This window comes from Sinohyriopsis cumingii, chromosome 1, assembly GCF_028554795.1.
Source record: "Sinohyriopsis cumingii isolate HCF-2022 chromosome 1, ASM2855479v2, whole genome shotgun sequence".
Classification (NCBI taxonomy): Eukaryota; Metazoa; Mollusca; class Bivalvia; order Unionida; family Unionidae; genus Sinohyriopsis; species Sinohyriopsis cumingii.
Genome location: NC_142961.1, coordinates 192,391,533 through 192,411,610, shown reverse-complemented (window position 1 = coordinate 192,411,610; position 20,078 = coordinate 192,391,533).

Sequence of the window (20,078 nt, the reverse complement as noted above, 5' to 3'; positions counted from 1 at the left end):
AGCCATCGCCAATTTAAGTTTGCAACAAGGAGACAAAGAATTGTGTTCCATTTTATTGAGCAGTTGCATCGGTTACCTGCTTCCCAATCCCTCTCTGAAATTCTCTTCCAACGGGAACCACGGGAACCTTGTGTCCAGTGCCAGTGTCAGTCACCACTCCAATAACAACAACAACCCTTTTTTGGGCGGAGACACGCCTCTGACGTCCAGTAACCCCTCGGACAGCCACAGAACTCTGGAATTATGAGTCACCAAAACCAATTTTACTTGACCTTTCACAGTGACAGTTCCATGGAGGTGTTTCCCAACAACACGTTGTGCTGTTACACGGCCAAATTACCTCAGACCATCCCATTAGATCACGAAGCCCATTGGGAAGTGGCTTTAGTAGAAATCATTCACCCGACCCAAGTCCTCAATGTCTTCCCAATCATTTTTTTGATGTGGAAGTTCATGACGAACAATTGTAACAGTACATGGATACCTATGGCAAATATGACAAGAAAACCCCTGGCACAAAAAATCAAAAGTACACCACCTATCACTTGTTCGTTCCCCCAGGCTATTATTTTAGTGGTCAACATTTGGTGAGCACCATAACCTCCAGGTTTAATGTCGTATTTCTGAAAGCTTTGGAAAGTGTCAAAAAAAGTGTCACCATGGAATACCACAAAGCAGCTCGTCGCTTCTTGATGAAATTTGACGGGAGTAAAATCGTGTCCATTTTATTTTGTCCTGAATTGTTTGACATGTTGGGCGGAGATATGGACATGAGAAAGGCCATGCTCAAGAAAAACGAATTACCAATCATTTACGACAACGAGTCTTTTAGCAAGTTATTTCGTGCCCCGGTAGAACTGAACCAAGGACTGAATTTGATCTTTGTGTACTCCGACGTGGTGGAGTACAACGTGGTGGGACACACCTCTGTGCCGTTACTGCGTGTCATTCCTTTCAAAGTGGATTCTGCCACGACCGCTGACGAGGAAGGTGGAAACACTTACCACGTTCACCGCGAATTTGTACATCCTCACTATTTGCCTGTCAGTAAGTCTTATTTTGACACGGTCAACATTGCTATAAAAGGAGATCTGGGACAAAATATTCCATTCACCAAAGGAAAAGTCACGGTGAAACTCCATTTTCGAAAACGGTTCTCTCACGACTTGTAAGTCATGTATCCAGTGTACCGAGGGGTTGCTCGACAGCGAGGACACGGTTTAGGAGATATGTTAAAATCGGCCTTTCGTTCGGTGGCTCCGGTGTTGAAACCGATGGTGACATGCGGATTGCACGCCTTGAAAGATGCGGCACTGACACAAGGCAAAGAATTTCTCCAAAATGTCATCATCGACAAACAAAACCCAAAAGAAGCCTTCATGAGGGCAGGCAAAAATGTCTTGCTGCAAACGGGTAAAGACCTTTTGGGCCGACGAGTCACACCTATAAATGCCCTGCACGCTACCGAGTCAGGCATTCAGCAAGGACAAGACAGAATGAGACGACGAAGAAAACACCCTTTCACCAGACTTCACACGTCTAAAGCTAGAAAGGCAAAGAAAAGAAGAACCGTTCGAGACTTAGACTTTCGATTATTGAGAAAGAGAGAAAAAAAATGATGCACCGAGAGTCGTGCGCTTGTTCCAAGTCGGAACTGGATCTGTTTGCCATGCCACCCACCATGATGACCATGCAAGAATCCCAATGGGTGGAATTTCACCCCGTCTCCTGTTTGACGGATTCCGCTCCCATCGACTTTGAAATCAAAGGTCAGCCCGAAGATTACATCGATCTGAATAGCAGTTACCTGCATTTGAAAGTGAAAGTGATCAAAACGGACAACACCAATCCAGGAGGCGATGCTAGAGTAGCTCCTGTCAACAATTTCATGCATTCCTTGTTCAGCGAAGTGGACTTGTACTTGAATAACAAACTGGTCAGCAGCAGCATGGATACTTACCCATATCGTGCCTACCTGGAAAATCTCTTGACATACGGAAGAGAAGCCAAGAATACTCATTTGGACGCTTGCGTGGTATGGAAACCTGACACGGCAGGTGTAGCCACGTTTAGCGACACAGTCCTGACAGAAGATGACAATCCTCACAATGTGGGGTTTAACGACCGTCGTAAGAAAATTCTGCAAGGGCGAAGTTTAGAACTGATGGCTCGTTTGCATTTGGACATGTGGTTACAAGAAAAGTATTTGCTGAACGGGATGGATATCCGTCTGAGACTGAATTGTAGCAGTGCCGCTTTCCATTTGATGGCCCATGCCAATGAATACAAAACTATCATTCAAGAAGCCCGACTTTACGTGCGTCGTGTGGAAGTGTTACCTAAAGTGGGAAACGACGTCAGTCAGACGTTGAGCAGAACGACCGCCAAGTATCCGATATGACGCGTAGAAGTGAAAACGTTCACCATTCCCGCTGGACAGCGATCTATGATCGAAGATCATCTGTTCCAAGGACAGTTACCCAAACGTTTGATTGTTGGTATCCTCAGGAATTCAGCCTTCAACGGAACCCACGATCAAAATCCTTTTGAGTTTCAACATTACAATGTGTCCAAGATCGAAGTCAGTCGCGACGGCAAGACCTAGTGTACCCGACCCTTTGAGCCCAACTTTGGTGTCGCAAAGAATTATTTGAGATCGTACTTGTCCCTGTACGAAGCCACGGGACAGTTAGGAACCAACACCAGTCACGGTATTTCGTACGACGATTATGTGGGGTTTTGATTTCACTCCAGACCAAGGCAGCGACGAGGGACATTTCCACCCTATAAAATCGGGTCAGATTCGTGTGGAACTTCAGTTTGCAAATCCACCTCCAGATCACACAGTGAACGTCATTCTGTATGCAGAATTTGACAATACCATAGAATTCAACAGTTTGAGAGAAGTCATTCTAGACTATTAGAAGCCATGGAAGACTGTTATCCCTCTTTGCCTAGTGGAGAAACTTTGAAGATGGAATATGAGGAGACCGGGGAAGAAGAATCTCAAGACAAAGACGAAGAAGTTATCATGATGAATTCAAGATGGCCAGTACAAGAAGCCCATTTAGTCTCCTGTTTTGCCAAACACTTGGTCGAAAAAATGACGGAATTGATCAAGAAAGATTGCTATGGCTGTCAAAACGATCATCCCAGTCAAATTCAACACGATAAATGCCCAATGCTGAGTCAAGAAGAAAAATTGAACGAGTATCTGGACGAAGCTTGGAGTCTCATCTCGGACGAAGTCGTGTTGCATCAGTGGTATAAAGACTTGCGTGAACATTCTTGTCACCATTAACCACTCAAGAGATCCATCGTATCGAAGCTCTCCTGAATCAGAGTGGGGAGACGAAGCGAAGAAACGGTTATTTGTCAGACATTTTCAAGCAAAAAGTCAGGATCGAATTGATGACTTATTATTACCTTTGAAGAAGAAAAAAAAAACACACAAAACATGGATACCTGGGAACTTTATTACCTTTTGCACCACAGTTCGTACACTGCTTCTTGGAATCCTGTCGTATGTGCTAAAGATGAACTCCCTCATCGCAAACCTCAAGACCATCTAGCTTATGTGATCAACACGGACGACAGTCATCTCCCAGGAACCACTGGGTAGCCGTCTACTTTCCTCAAGAAGGATGTGTGGAATATTTCGATTCGTATGGATTGCCCCCTTTGGAAGACGATATCATTGCCTTTATGAGAAGAAATGCTCAGACCACCCGATTCAATAATGTGAAATTACAAGGCACAGATTCCTTGGTGTGTGGACAATATTGTGTGTATTTTCTGCATCATCGCAGCTTGGGCTATTCCTTAGAACATTTAGTGACTCATTTTGATCCTCGTTCTTCTTCTAGAAACGATGTGAAAGTAGATCAATGGTTTTGTGACCATTATGCTTATCTTTTGTCTCAAGCTAGGAAACGTAGTGTCCATCAATGGCCTAATGACTTCCAACAGTGGAAATCACAATTTCATTCACAACGTTGTCAGCCTTGTCCAAAATAATGTGTGAGTTGGAAAAAAAAATGTTTGTCATTTAAAACAAAATGTTTGATGTTATATTGTTGGATTATTGTTAAAAATGTTAGAGTTGTTTGTTAGTGTTAAGTGATTTTGAATAAAAAATGTGTTTTGAAAAAATGCCTTGGTCTTTTGTTTGGCTATAAGAATTTTGATTCATGCTCTTTTACTTTTTACTATCCCTCTCATGGCACTCATTGAACGTTCCGGCTCGAAAACCGTGGAGGGATGTTTTCCTTCACGTCCGCGCTTTGACTTTAAAGCCGGGGCAGCCTCCAGTCTAACCATCCATTGTCGACTCATCCTCCTACGAAGAAGTGCTCCAAACTAGCTAAGCTAAACGAAGCCTACGTGAATTTGCATAGGGTCAGACACAGTCTGATACCGAAGCCAGAAGAGATAGAGAATGTGAGAATGCTAAACGTCACTGAAGACCTGATAGAAGAGCTCTTCAGAGAAGAAGCGAACAGGGAGAAGGAAGAATGGACAGAGAAGTACAGACTTCAGAAACAGCAGAGAGAGCAGCAACAGCAGCAGCAACCTGAACCTGAGAGAGGCTTTGTCGATTGTCGTATTGACACCAAAGAGTTCTTCTTCTCTTTCCGAAGAAGCAGACCTATCGTCAGAGAGTCTATCGTCAGAGGACATCGCATTCTTAGAAACTAAAAGATTGCCATAGCAAATAAAAAAGAAAACAGCCTTTTTCAGGGCTACCCAATACTCTAGAAAAGAAATAGTGATCGATTTGCCAATGTGTGTATGTAGAGTAGTGTGAATATAAACACTGACTCTTTTTATTTGTGTGAGTAAATGTGTTTGTGTATATGATTGTGTGTTTGTAAGTGCTCAAATACGTTTGTGTGGATAGTAGATTATGATCATGTTTTTGGGGTTTTTTTTTGCTGTTTGACGTGTGGGGAGAGTAGATTTGGGGTTTGATTGCTTTGCGTATGTGGATAGTATATTGAAGTGATTAATGAAAATTTTTAAATTAATGATGGGTAGTATAAAAAAGTGAGTGAGTGTTTCTTTTAGGTCGGCGCGTTGTTTGGTCATGATCTAGGTAATATCAATTTTGTTTTAGGGGGACGTTTTCCTTCACGTCCGCGCTTTTAGTATAAATTGAAAATTGCTGGGCAGTCTAGCTACCCTGTTCATTCGTTAACAAGACAATGAATACCAGAATTGTAAAGCTTCTAGAACTCCAGATGCACCTGGAATATGCCAGGCGCATACTAAATGAACTGGTTGCGGAGGCCATTGTCGAAGAGGGAAGGATGAAAGAGGAGGAGGAAAGAAGAAAAAAAGAAGAGGAGGAAAAGGAGAGAGGAAATTTCAGAATCCCAGAGACAGAAAATTGGGATTCTGAAGCCACTTATCCCGCCTCTGCTCTCCCCCAAAAAAGAGTGAAAAGAGACTGGGGAAGAAGATGTGTGTGTGGTGCCAGGCCTGGAAGGTGCCATCATTAACCAGGTGTCACTGGAGTTCAGAAACAAACAGCCCTTTTCAGGGCTACCCAATACTCTAGAAAAGAAATAGTAATTGATTTGCCAATGTGTGTATGTAGAGTAGTGTGAATATAAACACTCTTTTTATTTGTGTGAGTGTGTGTTTTTTATGTGTGTGTGTGTGTGTGTGTGTGTGTGTGTGTGTGTGTGTGTGTGTAAGCGGTCACGTACGTTTGTGTGGATAGTAGATTATTGGGTTATGTAAGAGCTTAAGTTGGCTCGTGTGAATAGTAGATTAGGGTTTCATTTTAGTGCTTTGGATGTGTGGATAGTAGATTCGGGGTTTGTTTATTGCTGTTTCACGTATGTGGATAGTAGATCATATGAAATGAGAAAAGTAAGGGATGTTTTCCTTCACGTCCGCGCGTTGTTTGGTTATGATCTAGGTAATATAAATTTTGTTTTGGGGGATGTTTTCCATCACGTCCGCGCTTTCACTATAAGAACCCACAGTATTAGTCGTTCGCACCATTCTAAGGAATAAACAAAGAAGATGGAGGTGACAAAATTATTTAACGATTTGAGACATAGCTATTTTTGGATCATGGATGGGACTTATGTAGTAGAAAGATTGAATATGGAAGGAAGATTTGAAGGTAGCCTGAACAATGTGAAGAGTCTCGGAGTAGCAAAAAGATCAAACAGGGGGAATGATTAAGGAAGAAGTAGAAAGAATCAGAGGATTCATTGACCCACCTTACGTGAGAGTAGGTACTTTAAAGGAAGCCTTGGATCATATCATAGAAGTCAGGAGCTTCCTAGAAAATAGCTTTCATTGGACTGACTGGTGGTACGTAAAGTGGTGTTGTAACCAGTTGATAAAAGCAGAAGAACTAATTAGAGAGGTAATGAAAGTAGAAGTGATAAAGATAAAAGAAAAATGGAGCAAAGAGAGAAAGGAAGAAGAGAATAAGAAGAAGAAATTAGAGTTTGAAAGATTAAATAACAACTGGATGAAGATCCAACAGAAATTTAGAGAGATGGGCCATCCTGACTGGATAACAGAGGAGGAGAAGAAGAGGAAGAAGAAATGAATTTTGGGAAAGATAAGGGGATGGTGGAAGAAGTGGAGGAGTTAGAAGAAGAAGAAACCCAAAGGCCCTTTTCAGGGCCACTCCAATTTCTCGAAAAGAGATCCACTTTTAATTGCCAACCCCCTTTTTTTATTTTATTTTTTTATTTTTATTTTTAAAAAAAAAAGTCCCATGTTAAATTTCCCTTGACGCTATACAGTCCCACCCTATTTAAATTCCCTTGACGCTCAACAGTCCCAAAATTTATTTCCCATGTTAATTTCCCTTGACGCTAAACAGTCCCACGATTTTTCTCCATGTTAAATTTCCATTGACGCTAAACAGTCCCGGGGGGGGGGGGGTCTGTAATGCTAATTCCCACTGACGCCAAATCGTCCCACTTCACTACTTACATCCATAAGGTACAATAGTTACCTATATATGTGTACCACCTATATTGATTACCAGTTTCTAACTTAATCTTAAACGTTTTCATTAAGGTTGCATTCGTTATAAATCAATCATTAACTGATGTCATGTTTCTTAGTTGCGTACTTTAAAATAACAGTACTATCTCGTAATTTGGCACCATCAGCAGTTTAGTTTTGCTCACTAAAGTTGCGTAAAGTCAATTCCATACATATACAGTGTTCAAATAAACAAAATTTGGGGAAAAGAAATTCGCTGTTAATTTCATATCACAGCGCGACATTCTAACGGCTCTATACAGAACAAGACCTTTAGATTCCAATCGTGAAAATTGTGTCACGTACTGTCACGTTGTAATTTTGTGGCGTTCGGCAATGAATTTGATGGAAGAGGAGAGATAATACATTACATATATTACTTATACAATGACATCCCTGAGATAAATAATCGATAAGGCACGTCTGCATCATCTGTATGACTTTTTACTTTACGCAAAATCGCTATCACTTAAACTGTACGTATAACTCGAAAGTGGACTTATAATAATAGTACGGCCTTGTACTTACATGACCTAGCTCAACCTCTCCGTCAAACACCAGTGATTGCAGATTTCTATACCAGGAATTTTACCATACCACCATAACTTTACGGATGTGTGAATCCCAGGTTACAGCGGTGTTTTTAGAGTCCATACCCGTTCAGAGAGAACATTGGATGCGTTCTGATGATCTAAATAACACTTCGCCAATTCCATTATATCCGAGAACGGAAAATGGACCTTCCATAAAAATTAGCACTTGTTAACTTAATATTCATCATTCTTTTTCATTACAACGGTTTGTTTGTCCCCACACCTACCTTACAACTTCTTGGAACGTTCGGCACAGAAACATCATCACGTTATGGGCAACCATAAGATCTGGCTAATTAGTCCATTATCGCACAACCATTCCACGATGACTTCATAATTCTGTAAATAGTGCCGATGAACATTCAAGATTATTCTTAAAATCCCTAGTTGTAATGCTCAACAAATATTCCTCACTGTATGCTTGAATGTTCCTTCCCATAGTACAACTTTCGGTTCTGTCGCTCATTGTAGGAGTGGCCATTGGCAGTATGAGCATTAGAGGTGCGAAGTATTACCGCATGGCACTGGTACCGGGGCATTTTCAGTTAGAAAGTAATGTACGGAAATTCCGGAGAAATCTTATTATGATTCTGGTGATATTAACAGCGTGTTTTCATTATTAATGACACAATAGCTCATAATCTTTTATTTGATCCACAAAACGATTGCGTTCGTTACAAATTGATGGTGAATATTAACAAACATGATTCTATTAATGATCCTTTAGTCAGATGTTGGACACGTTTTACGTATTACAGATATACTTCTAATTATTATCCTTTAATCAGATGTTCGACACGTGTTAGGTATTCCAACGCAGTGGGTAAATTTAATGTTGAAAATACATTAAAGACCAATCGAACAATTAGAGAAAATTTTCGTATTAAAGACAAGTTTTAAAAAATCACTGCGGATTATCCTAAGATTTAGAAGAGCCACAGTAGTCCGATACATCAACCCCACAAATCTGTGTTGATACTGATGTACGATGGTGTGGGTCAGATGTCACCTGTTCATTAAAATGTGCAATTTCGCTGCATGCAAATCATTCCGGAACAAAACCCGCGTACACTTTAGACATATACAGTTAATTGGTAACAGCGATATCAAGCACGAAATTCAATATAGCCACATGGCAGATAGTTGTGCTATTCCAGGTGGATTTACAAGTCACCAAACATATGATTTGCTCAGAAAATATAATCTACATGTCACCAGATGAACCCTTCAGCCGACGGTAGCTGCAAAGCCACGAGAAATACTGGTAAGTATATAACATATACACCGATGTGTGCAGCTAAATTTATATGCAGATAATTGCAACTTTTAATGAATATGTGATATCAGCCCCTCAACCGAAAATCAATATCATTACGGGTGAAGGGCTGATTTATCGGCCTAGATCTTCCCGAGTCTTTCTCGAGTTCTTCTTCCACTAGTTACACTAGCCGCCAGGTAGAGCCAGCATATCATGTCTTAAAAACAGGGTTAAAAGTAGAACGACAACTTGTATAGGACTCATAAACTGCCTGCCTTCAAATGTCAATTTCTTACCACTGAGGCCTAAAATCGTCTGTTTGCCACCTTGGTACCACTAAACAATTACGTAGGATTGACGATGGGGGTAAATGTTTAATTTAAGAGAAATCCATAATTTATAACCCGATTTCATCATTTTTTTCAACCTGGTGTCAGGAATAGATGAGATCATCTTGTGTGCTCAAGTAGAGATTAAGTATGTTTCTGCAATGTGCATGAGCAGCATCCCGTTTGTTCCTTTTTATAAATATCAAGGCGGATGATGTTGAGTGGCGATTTCACTGGCACTGTTATTCATAGTACTGCTCTTATTTCTTAAATTACTAAAGATGTTATATGTTTTCTATTTTTATTGTTACTACGTCCTTACTTTATGGTTCAGTGTATTAATTTTACCTTGTCTAGACATTAAACAATGAGGTAGGTATTCCTGATCTAAAATGATGTACAAAGGTTATACCTATTAATTGTATTTTTCTCCGTTGGATTAAAATGTATATAATCCTAAGAATTCGACTGAATAATCGATAGTTTTATTTCTGAACAAACGGCTTTGTTCTTTTCTTTTCTTCTTGTTATTATTACCGATATATTTGTTGCTGCTTGTGATATTGTTCTCTGTTAAATGTGGTTCATTATGTGTATTATGCATATAAATAAAATATATGCTTACAAACACTAATTATCCTTTCTAATATGTTACCCTTATATTGATTAGTGACTTCAGCTTTATGAAAATTATGGATGTATCTTCGTTAGATAAATCAAGATTTCATCGTGATAGAAACAACGACTTTCAGTGTAGAATTCCTTCAGTTTTTAATATCTACGAATAGTAATATATCTGCATATTCTTTTTAGAAACTAACACCAAGATTAACAGATAATATTACCAAAGGTATTTACACGGACGGTTCGAATAGTGGATCACTGCATTCATATCTTACAGATTTGCTAACGATATTGAACCGACACAAACCCATCCATGATACCCCAAACCATAACCAAGTCGAATTTGGCATATATAAAGTAGATTCATTCAAACGATAAGAAAGCAAACAGACGGATCTATTTCTGAATCCATATCAGTAATATTATAAGAGCCTGTGTGTGTTGCTAAAAGTGCCTTTAAACCAACAAAACAAATTAGTCTTAACAGAGGGATATATATAATTTCATATTACGCAGTAAGTGAAATCTGACTTCCCTTCTCACTGCCTAATATCATTTGAGTCTAGGTCAACCATTGATTACTTTAAAATGTCATTAAATTCAAGCAGCCAGTGTGAGAACGCTTTTAAGCGTGTCTCCAATACAGTATGCAAACTACGTTTGTTTTGTATGACTCAGTCTTCACTTATGTAATATATTTTAATATCTCCAGAGGAGATAAAAAAAAACTTAAATGAGGCATAAACCGCTAAGTCAACATACTGGCATTCATCATCGTCATCATCATCATCATCATCATCATCATCAGTCTCATGACCTAGTGTGGTCGTTGAGGCACTGTGCTGCTGAACATCTGACCAGTTCCCTCCACTTGTCTCGATCATGTGCCAATTCCTGTGTCTCCGCAAAACTTTTCCTGGTCCATTCTGTGATGTTGTCAGTCCACTTTTTTCTCTGTCTACCTCTCCTTCTGCCACCCTGGACGCTGCCCTGCAGGACTGTTGTGGATAGACTGTTGGCTCTAGCCTAAGGGGGCAGGGGCCAGCTTTTATGTACAAATTTAATGTCGCAATCAGCAACCTAGTATAAAAAATCATTAAGAAAAATCAAATGCACAAGTCAGGTCAAAAAGGTCCATATTTTTAGATACCTATGTTAAAACAAAGCATAAGAATATTATTTACTTGACCAGAGAAGTCAATGGCAGTTCATAGCAAAAGACGTTTATGCACCCAAACCCTTATTTTATACATGCATTTTTCACATCCAAAGGTCATTTTTGACAGCATGTGGCGCCCATCCACGAGTCGCACCCGCCCATCCACGAGTCTTCTGCTGCCTTGCAGGTCGGCTTTGGTTAGCCAAAGGCTAAGGGAGTAAACCCTATAAGAAAATCGGGAGTGGAGACCCTAAGGCAGCTGGACGATGTACTACATCCCTTTCTGGCAACTCCTTGGTCTGGAGAGGGATGGGCTCCGCCAGACGACTTTTGCCCAAGACACACTGATAATGCTGGACTGGCATTGAATGTAACTTTTAGTTTACCCCTTTTAAAGCAAGGTGCATTAACCTAAGCAAAAAATGACCACTTAATGTTTGAATCAAGCGGGTATATATATATATATATATATATATATATATATATATATATATATATATATATATATATATATATATATATATATATATATTCATGATCAACTATGGACGTAGTATGGTTTGTAAGATTTGTACCATGACTGCTCGTCTCCAGTCACTTATATAAACAATGCGTTATCGTTCAGTGTACCAATAAAACCATATGCAGACAGTGACAATGCATCGTCTTGTAGCGTACCAATAAATTCATTTGTATGCAGGAAAATACATCATATTGAAGTGTACTAATAAATTCATTTGTATATTTGTAGGGAATAGATGATATTTTGAAGCTAAGTTGGTAGTTTCCTATTCGCCATGAAGTTTGTCTCGAATATCATTACTATGTAACGTTGTTTATATGTAGTTCTGTAATTAATGGATTAGTGGTTTTGAGAGTACGATGTCCATCCATATTGAGATTCACCAAAAGGGTGGGGGTAGTCAGGTGGCTTACTCAGTCAGCCTAGCTCAATTACAATGTCCATGTACTGTAAGAATTATAAGAACGTGCCTATAGAATAAGCAGCTCACGGAGCAAAATGTATGGAGACTAAAAATGTATTCCTTTTGTTATTGCTTGAATGCTCAGTTTTTATGTTGGCCCGCTTCCTGCATCCTAGTAGCAGGCAATGCATGGAGGGACGAAGACAATGTAAACAACGAATTTATACTCAGTTCAATAGATTTATATTCGATGCCAATCTTGTACTGTGTTGAAATATATCTCAGACACCGACAATGAAAAACATAATGCCAGGGACTTCGGACGGCGATCGGCTACCATGATGGTATTGATCCCAGATGTCAATCATACACATTGTTGACATTGATATCAGACGTCATTCAAGTACGGCGTTGATAGTAATCTCAGACACCAAACATGCAAAATTGTTGGCAGTAAGCGCAAATAATTTCATGCACCATATTGACAGAGATCTCAGATACTTATCATGTATCATGTTGACAGCGATCTCAGACGACGGTTATGGAATATGCTGAAAGAAAAACAATAATAGGAACTCAAGCATTCTACCGTAGAGTCCAGGGTTAGCACTATCCGTTCTGTTTGGTGTAAATTTGTAATTCTCTATAATTAATACTATAATTAAACCTATCTAGCTCGGTTTCTTTCGTCAAAATCCGGAATTGCTTGAAATGGACGAATATTAACTACTAGCTCGCCATGGGAGTGTATCTGATATGCACAATTGCATATACCACTGACTTAGTAGCACCATTTTTGTGATGTGCTTCGTGGTAATGGTGAATGGAGTGACGCGTGCAGGCAAGACAATGGGTACCATTTTGCTTGCAGACCTGTGTTCGAATCTTCGTAAAGACAAATTGAAATGTATCTAACTTGTATGATAGTAGATTAATGCAAAATTAAGGAATCTAAGTCAACAGTCCGAGTGTGATAGATGTATTTTTCAAAATCACTTGGCCGATTGTAATAGTCACCAGCCCGATTATGACAGGTGTATATGTCAAATTCACAGGGAACATTTTGATAGATGTAGTTTTCGATGTCACCAGGCCGACTCTGTTAGATGCATGTTTCATATTCACCAGGCCGATTCTTATTCCTAGTTAAAACATGACATCAAGCTGCTACTCGTATGATGTTAAGCATGTCGTTCATGATATTCGCCAACAGACCAACATTAGCCCATCCTCGTTCATATCAGGCTCCCACTAACATTTAGCTCATGGTCAGTGATATCGGTCTACCTGCCAACATGTAGCCCGTGCTCAGGTAGTATGGTTTGGTGACGAGAAAGGTGCTGGTTCAAACCCTGAAAACGGTCAACTGAAGCATCGAGGTTTTTTGTGATAGATTGGAATAATGTATTGCTCGTGTCAAATTGATGTAACCTATTGCTAGTGTCAGATAGGTGCATTGCATTACTAATGTTAGGTCTGACAGATCTTTGCTACAGAAAAATGTTTGTAGATAAGAAATAACACCCATGTGCTAGAACTGAATTCGGTATCACAAACTTTGACACTTGAGTTCCAATGGACCTGAAAATTTCTTGACAACGCTCTAAACTGCAGGGAAAAAGCTAGTAAATATTATTGAGCAAGCAACTTTACAAGGCTAGAAGAGATTAGCATAGACGTGTATAACTACGGTCTTTACATGTCGACCTATTACATTATGTTTCAGAGTACTCGGAGACAAACTGACATTATAATAGCGAGAGTTCCGGATCCATTAGTTTCGAAAGTCAGTTTTTGCCAGATAATAGGTCCCCCTGCGGGTCCGGGGTTGTAGAATTGGCCCGACGTGTCTCGCTACATGTCGTAAAAGGCGACTAAGTAGAGGCAACCTGTTTGCCGTGGGTTGCATCACGTGTCGGGGGAGGAAAGGATCCTGGTAGCTGAGCGGAGACTTTCCATGCAATACACTACTTTGGCCTCCACTTCTCTTAGACGGGTGGTCGGGATGGGCCCAGTCCCGACAAATCGGCTGGTCACGCCAAGCCGTAGGAAGTCTTTATTTATTACTCTCTCACCTTCTGTATCTTTCTCCTTGTATCTCTCTTGATACCATCGTTGCCCCTATAGTCTATTCCTTTATCTTTCCCTAGAAACTGGCGACTTCACGGGTAAATCAAAGGTAATTTTATCACCTGAGTATGGCATCTGTGTATCCCTAGCTCTTGCAAAGTGTCCCATTGTTGGGTTCCATGGTGGGCGGGGAGCACGGGTGCTGAATGTTAATTAAGCCAACATTGAAAATAAAATCAAAAATCAAAATAAACGTACCAAAACTGGAACAGAGTCGTATGATGAACCATGTAGTGTGGAATCCTTTTCTCGCTTCATGGTCATCCAATCAAAAGACGAATCGAATCCACTTGCTGCTCTATCGCCATTTATAGTCGAAAAGACTATACTTGGATTAGTTGGCAAGCCAAAAAGCATGAAAAAACTAAAATCAGGTGGCCTACTTGTAGAGTGTGAGCGCAAAGCACATATTGAAAATATCCAAAAAATTAAAATCTTTCACGATATTCCAATAACCTGTTTGGCTCACTCTACACTTAATATATCAAAAGGCGTCATTCATTACAGTGACTTAGCTGGAGTCAGAGACAAAGAAATCGTCGTGAGGATGAAAAATATGAAGGTGTCACTGCAGTCCGCAGAATTCGTGTCAAACGAAACAACAATCTGCAAGACACTAACACTATTATACCCACCTTCAACAAGCCAAAAGTACCTAAAGTGGTCAAAGTTGGATTCCTACAAGTTAAGGTTGAGATATACATACCAAATCCCTCCGATGCTACAAATGTCCAAAGTACATGAAGACCGATACTCTAGAAGCCAAATATGCGGCCAATGCGGCGACCCCTCTCTTCAGGAATCCGAGTGCAAAGCCACTCCGCAATGCGTCAACTGCGGAAAGGAACACGATGCTAATTCAAAGGAACACGACACATGGAAACAGGAGAAGGAAATCCAGAGGGTTAAATACACGTTCAACATCCCCTATCCAGAGGCCAGGAAGCTTGTACAAGCTAGAACATTACTCCCCTGCCCATCCTTCTCAACTGTAGTGAAGAGCAACCAAACAGCAACGAAAGACGCCCAAACCCAAATAAACCCACCTGAATCCCCTTCCGACTCGAACATTCCGCATTGCAAACCCCTGAAAAACTCAATATAGACTCAACCAACATTCAGCAATACTCCACCACCAAGATCATCAAACAGTAAAACAAAGTGGCAAACAAATAGGCAGCAAAAGGGGTCTGATGACCCCATAAAGCTGTACAATAGATTTGGAGACTTTGAGGATATGGATGCAGAAGAAACTGATCCATGTCCTCAAGATGGCTCCAGACCTAACAAAAAAAATACACCCCCGTACTTCCTCCAGATAAATAACCAAACAGATTTTCTCCGCGAAAGGTCTAACCTAGCTCCAGAATCTTCAATATAAACATATAATGAAGAACACCATCATACAATGGAACTGTAGAGGACTTAAAGCCAACTACCATGATATTCTTCTGCTTTTAAACGAACATGATCCTGCTGTACTATGTCTTCAGGAAACATTTTTGAAAGATACGGATAACATCACACTTAAAAACTACTCCCTGTTTAACACCTACTCTCAAATGTTGACAGGGCCTCAGGAGGAGTCTCTGTTATTGTGAACAACAGAGCCCCTCATAGTGTCATCCCTTTAAACACAAATTTACAAGCCATTGCTGTACGCGTCACTCTAAATCGAGAGATTACATTTTGTTCTATTTACATACCACCAAACACCAACCTAGTACCAAACGAATTAGACAATCTTGTTAAACAACTCCCCGCACCCTTTGTTTTACTCGGGGATTTTAATGCCAATACAATTTTATGGGGATCAAATCGCATAAGTGACAGAGGCCACAAAACAGAAGACTTCATTTCCATACACGATTTGTGTCTATATAACACCAAATTACCGACATATTTACACCCAGGAACGGGTACATAAACATGTATTGATTTGACAATTTGTTCCCCATCGCTGCTTTTGGACTATGAATGGAAGGTCGCTGATGACCTTCACAGCAGTGATCACTTTCCAGTCTCTCTTAACAACACCGACGTTACAATTGACGAAGCAATTCCACATTGGAATTTAAAGAAGGTCGACTGGGCCAAATTGGAAACACTTTGTACAACTAGACTTAACAGGGATACTGTTTTAAACGACAATAACTCAATATCTTACTTCTGTTTTAATCGACATTGCAGAAGAATCCATTCCCAAGTTCTCACCAAACAGTAAAAGAACCTCAAAACCGTGGTTCACAAAAGAATGTAAAGAGGCCATTAGACAACGCCGAGAAGCACTGAAAATTTTTTATAATCGTCCAACGCCCGAAAAATTAACTAAGTACCGTATTGTTCGGGCCAAAGTCAGCCGCACGATTAAAGAGCATCATGGAAAACTCTAAATTCTCGTTCCTCTATAAAGTAAATTTGGGACACGATCCGCAAAATAAATGGAAAGGGAAAATATAATTCCTTTCGAAATCTAAAAATAAAAAAACTTGAATATCAATTCCAAACATGACATAGTTAATATACTTGCTTATAGCTTCTCAAAACATTCCTCATCCTCTAAGTATTCAGAAGCCTTCAGAAGATTAAAAACTTCAAAAGAAAAGACACGGTTGAAATTCACATCGAATAACTCAGAAAGTTATAATCAAATGTTTACACTGTTTGAGCTGATGGAATCTCTGAATAAGGCCCACGATACATCCACTGGGCCTGACGAAATACATTTCCAGTTTTTGAAACACCTCCCAGAACTTTCATTAACAGTCCTTCTGGAAATTTTCAATGATTTATGAATTACTGGTAATGTACCAAACATTTGGAATGGGGCAACAGTAATACCAGTCCCCAAACCCGGTAAAGATAGCGCAGATCCTAACAGGTATCGACCAATTGCACTACAGACTGTGTGTGTAAAACAATGGAACGAATGATCACTTCTCGGCTTGTCTGGTACTTGGAAACTAACAATTTAATATCTCCTTTCCAAAGTGGCTTTCGATATGGCCGGAGCACCAACGATCATCTGGTTAGACTAGAAACATTCATTCGCAATGCAATTATCAAGAAAGAACACTTAGTAGTGGTTTTCTTTGATTTAGAAAAGGCATATGACACGACATGGAAGTACGGGATACTAAATGACCTGCTTGATCTAGGTCTAAAAGGCCGTCTGCCCTCTTTCATATCTCACTTTCTCTCAGAAAGAGAATTCAAAGTACGAGTGGGCTCTACTCTCTCAGATCTGCACGAGCATTAGATGGGTGTGCCCCAGGAGAGTACTTAATCAGTGACACTTTTCAATATCAAAATAAATAGCATCACCAAGTGTTTGACTCCTGGTGTGGAATGCTCGCTATATGTTGTTGATTTTCTCATATATTATTGATCAAAGCACATGCATACAATTGAAAGACAACAACAGCAAAATATAAACAAGATACAAAATTGGGCAAGCACTAACGGCTTCAAATTCTCGAAATCAAAAACGGTATGCATGCATTTCTGTCAGTTACGACGACACCACGATGAACCTAAACTCACGGTGGACGGAACACCTATTCCAGTTGTCGAGGAAACAAAGATTTTAGGTATTATCTTTGACAGAAAACTGACCTTTATTCCACACCTAGAGAACTTGAAAGCTAAATGCTTAAAATCCGTAGATCTACTTAAAGTAGTAACGCACACTGACTGGGGTGCTGATAGAAAAGTCATACTCAATTTATATAGAACGTTTATACGCTCCAAACTAGACTATGTTTGCGTTCTGTATGGTTCAGCCAGAAAGTCATATCTTGAAATGCTTGATCCAATTCATCATCAGGGAATAAGACTGGCTCTGGGAGCATTTAAAACATCCCCGTGTGAAAGCCTACTAGCTGAAGCGAACGAACCACCGTTATGGCATCGTAGAGAAATGCTTTCTGCACAGTATGCTCTCAAATTAAAATCAAACCCTCTGAATCCTGCTTTTTCGGCTGTTTTTCAACCCAAATACAAAACCATGTACGAAAATAAACCAAACGCCATACCTTCATTTGGCATCAGAATATCATCCAGCCTTGACAGTACAAAAATAAATCATTCTAAAATTCAGAAACGTCCATCTCCGAAACACCAGCCTGGCTACTTAAACAACCAAAAGTACTTTTTACGCTACACGATGGAAAAAAAATCGAGACAAGTCCTTCTGTCTTCCACAACTCTTACCATGTATTTCTCACCGAATTTAAAAACTACACAAGAATTTACACCGATGGATCAAAGGATGAGGAAAAGGCTGCTGCATCCTTCGTTTCTGGAAATAACACAACGCAAGTTCGCTTACCAAATGGAACATCAATGTTTTTTTCAGCCGAAATCAGAGCAATAGACCTTGCTCTGCAACATATAGAAAACAAACGTGTTTTAAACAGCATCATCTTTTCCGACTCACTATCAGTACTTCAGTCACTACACAATAGAAAACTGGAGAACCCATTATTGAAAACATACTCGTCAAAAATACCGAGCTGAGTGTCTCCCACAATATAATATACGGTTGGTTACCTAGCCATATTGGTATTAAAGGTAACGAAAAAGCGGATCGCGCTGCTATAATGGCCCTTACTCAAGAACCATCTGATTTTAAAATACCGTATACTGATTTTAAACCTAGTGTCAAAAAGTCCTTACGTCAGAAGTGGCAGGCATCATGGAATGATGCATTGAATAACAAACTTCATGCAATCAAGCCAACTCTAGGAGAATGGACTCCTTCCTACAGAACCATGCGTAGGGAGGAGGTAGTCATTGCAAGAATCCGAATTGGTCATACTTATATCACCCACTCCCACATATTAGAAGGTGAAGACCTACCAGAGTGTGTTTCTTGAAATGAGCCATTCACTGTTAAGCATTTTATGATAGAGTGTTTTGATCTGCAACCTACGCGCGATCAGTATTACAATGTGCATGACATGAAGGAACTTTTTAATACTATAAACATGACTCGTATTATAGAGTACTCGAAAGCAGTGAATATTTACTCTAAGCTCTAACTTTTATGCTATCACCTTGTGCAGTTTTATGCAATATATATACCGTCCATTTTTAATACCTTTTTATCATTCTTCATTAACATACACCATTTACATCCCCGGTTGATCGGGAAGCTTTATTTTGCACCGTTACCATCTTACCGTTTTAATTTCAACTATTTGTTTTTTATATCGCTGGTCGATATGAGACCTTTTATATTTTTTAAAAGATTATACATATAACATTTTATTTGGCGCTAAATAGCCTAACAGTGCTGATGCGCCGTTAAAAATAAAATCAATCAATCAACTAGATAATAGGTTTATTCCTAAAATAGGATCCATATCGCATTTTCAGTAAAGACCTGGATAATTGACATGACATGGCTGTTTTCCTGTGGTGACTATTCTCACCAGTACATCTATAATGTTTTTAAAATGGCACAGCCTGGTGTCGATTTGTCTTTCTTATTTTGTTGTCGTTCTCAGGCTAATCGGAATGGAAACAACACTTTTCCAGTTTTTAGTTAAAGTTTTATATTTGCGTACAGTTTATAAACCCTTTTAATGATGTCATCATCTTCCAGATGAATCAGTTTAAAGCTAATTCATGCTAGAACAAGAACGGTTGCCTTCTTTTACATTGGATCAAGTTCATAATCAATGACATACTCTCGCTTACTGCTTTGAATTTTGGGTGAAGGTGAGGAGTCACAAACCACCTCAATTAAAGTTTTGGTTGAAATGTTAACATTTCCTAATGTTTCTTAAACTCTTTGATTACCTCCTTAATTATGACAGGATTGTGACGTTGGAGTCAAGGTCACATGATTTAAAGTAAGCTTTTAATCCCATTTGTAAAACGACCCATTTCTCATAAAATTGCAAACGGACAAATCAGAATTAGGTCACGATCTTGATGCTAGTGAACATCATAGCAATGAAACTAAGGACTCGTTAGAGGATACCTAAATAAAATGAAAAAGCTTTCCGAATGGTATGAACTACGCTTTACCGA